Source organism: Pteropus alecto, unplaced genomic scaffold, assembly GCF_000325575.1.
Source record: "Pteropus alecto unplaced genomic scaffold, ASM32557v1 scaffold394, whole genome shotgun sequence".
Classification (NCBI taxonomy): domain Eukaryota; kingdom Metazoa; phylum Chordata; class Mammalia; order Chiroptera; family Pteropodidae; genus Pteropus; species Pteropus alecto.
Genome location: NW_006436007.1, coordinates 759208 through 763100, shown reverse-complemented (window position 1 = coordinate 763100; position 3893 = coordinate 759208).

Sequence of the window (3893 nt, the reverse complement as noted above, 5' to 3'; positions counted from 1 at the left end):
TATAACCTGTAATGGAGAAAAAGAAGAGTTAATAGTAACAAAACTACAAATGTCTCAGATTGAATTAATGAAAACGGACTTTAATGAAACAATGATAAATATGTTAGAGAATCTATAGAAAAAAGAGATTTAATGGCAAAATGAGAATTTCAACATATAGAAAGAATTTCATATATTTAAACTATATTTCATTATTGAAACTATAAATAAGAACCAGTGAAAATCCTAAAAATAAAAAATACAATAAGTAAAATGAAGTACTTGTTGGATGGTAGTAACAGCAAATTGGACACAACAGGAGAGAAGACCAGGGAACTTGAAAACAAGTCAACAGAAAATTTACAAAATAAAGCACAGTAAAAAAAAAAAAAAATGTTGAAAAAGAATGAAGAGTATGTCAATGACAAGTGGAACAGAGTTAAGTTATCCCACTTACAATATATGTCTGATTATAATCTCAGAAGGAGAGGGGAAAGGTAATGGAGAATGAAAAATACTTGAAGAAATGAGTGAAATTTTCTTAAATTTATCAAAAATAGCATTACACAGATACAGGAAAATTAAGCCAAATAAACACACTCACATACATAGAAAAAAAAAACATACTTTCCTACATCACAGTTGAACTGCTAAAATCCAAACATTAAAGAAGTTCTCAAAAGAAGTTTAGGAAGGAGGCACATTATATCTAGAGAAACAGTGATAGCAAGTAAGTTGACTTCTCAGAAACTATAGAGGCTATAAAACAATGGAACACTATTTTTAAAGTGCTGAAATCAGAGAACTGTCAATCTAGAATTCTATATCCAGGTGAAAAATATCTCAAAAACAAAGGCAAAATAAAGTTATTTTCAGATAAACAAAAGCTTAGAGAATGTGTCTTTGACAACTCTACACCTATGAAATGCTAAAGGGAGCTTTTGTAATGAGAAAGGGGAAATGATATCAGATGGAAATTTAAGTCTATAGGAAGGGATAAAGAGCAGTAAAAATGTTAAACGTGTGAAAATACATAAAAGAATAGTTTTCTTTATTTTCTTGTATTCAAGTCAATTGACTTCAAAGCAAAAAATAATAACAACATACTACAGAGTTTATTACAGATAACAGTAAACTATAAGACGCTAGAAGCACAAAAGATGGAAGGAGTATAAATGAAAACATTGCTGTAAAACTCTTAAATTTTAAGTGAAACGATATTATATTAATTCAAGGTAGACAGTGATAAATTAGAATATATATTATAATCTGTACAACAAACACAAAAAATGTCTGTAGAGGGCCTAGGGAAATCAGAAAATCACCCTGGAACCCAAGTGTCAGCTAGCAGTGCTTTGAACAGAAATGGTGTCTTCCCAAACCACTAGCCCCGGACTCTCCTGCTAAAGCAAGCAGGCCATGACCTAAGCCTTTCTCCCCATATTAGAGAGACTACAGAAAAAAGTGTGTATATGTAAAGAGGTAGAGCATATGATGCATATAGGTAACCATGTTATTTCAGTTATCCTGTGAATGATACCTAACTCACGTTCTGAGGGCATAATTGTGGTACACTATGGAGGGTGTATACTTGCTAAAGACAATTGGAAGAATTAAAGAAGTTTTGACTGAAGTCCATTCAGGTCCTCTCAGAATAAGTTTGCTCAGTCGGACCAGCTTGCACCTCTTAGCTATAAACTAACTATAATCAACCACATATATGGGAACAGCAATTGGTGACATTCTCCACATATGCTTTGTGTACCGATACACAGAAGTAAAGTATGACAGTTAACTTCTAATATGCCTAACCAACAAGTTCCCAGAAAGAAAAGACCAGAGAAGCAAGAAACATAATTTTTAGTTTAGGGATTCTTATGCACTCAAAGAGAGGTTACGATGGTCTAGGAAAAAATGTTCTTTGCTGTATAATGGAGGTGGCACTAAAAGTAGTTACAGGTACCCTAAGCTAGCCTTAGGAAGCATTACAGATGCATGATCTATCAGAGATCAATGAGTTAAGAGATACTATTAAGGAGTCTTAACAATTTCTGGTTCTATGTGGGTCCATGATTATGATTATATGTGTGAATTTTCATTGTATAGATTAAAACTATAAAAATATGGATCAAGAAGGGGTAACAAATGAACATTTTATTAATTTCAAATTGCATCCTTGGTGATTGAACACAGAAAAGGAAAGTGAAATTCTCTCTCCTACTCTCTCTCTCTCTCACCTACAAAGCATTGCCTGTTCCTTGCTTCCAGGACAAAGCACTCCTGCTTGCCCATTATGGATTCAAGTAAATATTAGGGTGCTGGTCATTTGTAGCTGTCATTCATAGTCATCATCCCTAAAAAACAAATGTGTTTTCTAACTAGGGGTTTAATTTGGGACTTATCAAGAAGAGTACTAGTTTCTGTTAATCAGAATCCTAACTTGAATGTATACGTCATCTTCTTTGAGGAAAATTTTATAAAATATCACTTTATATGTAATATTAGAGTCAGCAGTGTATCTTAGAAAGAGCACTGAAATGAGAAACTAAGTCTGAATACATGAGTTATACCTGGGTTCCCTACTCTGCCTCTGCCTATGTCAGTTTGTGCAATTCCTTCCTTTCCCTGAACATCAGTTTTCTTACCTATAAAATGAGGAACTTCCATTTAAGCAGTAACTATTAAATCCTTTTATGTACAATTCCTTTGAGAATTTTACGAAAGTTATAGATAAACGTTCTCAACAGAATAATGCCCAAAGTTGGACAAACATTTTTTCCTCCTCTCACATTTTCTATTTTCCATTTTGGCACCTTCCAAGACCACACTAACAATAAGAGATATCTTGTATAATGTAATCCCTTGACTGATAAAGATACTTGGTGTCTGATTGTTTTTAGATATTTCATCCAGAGGCCAGGCCTCCTAATGTCTTGCCTTTCACACTCTTCTGCACACAGGATCTGAAGTTTCTCCTGCCCTCTCCAGCAGGTGAGAAGCCAAACACACAAAAAGGCAAGAACTTTGGAGAAAGAGAAAAGGTTTAAAGGACTTAACAATGGTGCAAAAGTAAAGATATCACTATTGGCAGCAATGTGTCCATATGGGTTGCCCCAAAATCTGAGAAAGGCCTTCTCTTTCTGAATATGGAGTAGACTGACCAGTTTGTCCCCAATCTTCAGATTCTGTATGAGTTAGACTACATCATTCTGAACACAAATGAAAGGATTAGTCCTAAAGTGTGTGTGTGTGTGTGTGTGTGTGTGTGTGTGCGCGCGCACGCGCACGCGCATGTGTGACCTGAATCTGCCCATCTGCCCTCTGCCCTCCAGGAGATCCCTAGATTCCTGTGTGGAAGACATAGATTCAAAGAGCGTCACACATGAGACAACCAAGCCAACCAATTTCTTTTTATGGCTTTTCCACCTCCCCTCCCACATGGCACACATTTACAAAATTTTACACTTAATTTCAGGTGTTCACAAACCCCTAATGTCCATCTATGGCTCCCAAGATGAGAATTTGAAAATTAGACAACAACGAAGTTCCTTCTTTTTCTAATATTTGGAGTCTATAGCTATCTTTGTATATACCTTTTTGAAGTATAGAAGTTATGTTTTATATTAGAGAAAATTAACACAGAGAGACAAAAATAGCTCTGTTCAATCACAAGAATCAGTGGGGAACCATTTCTAGTGGCAGGTCTCTCTCAGGCTTATTAGACAATTGTGTTCACCTTTACTGCTTGAAATAACTGACACTTCTGGAAGAGAATGAAGAAAATAAATGGGGATTCACAATGGATAGAATTTACCCAACTAGAATTCAACCAAAGTAATGAATTGATTATTCAGTACAAGTCTCAGATGACAGTCAAGGTTTTTTTCCAAGTAGATCAACAACTAGTCATAGAG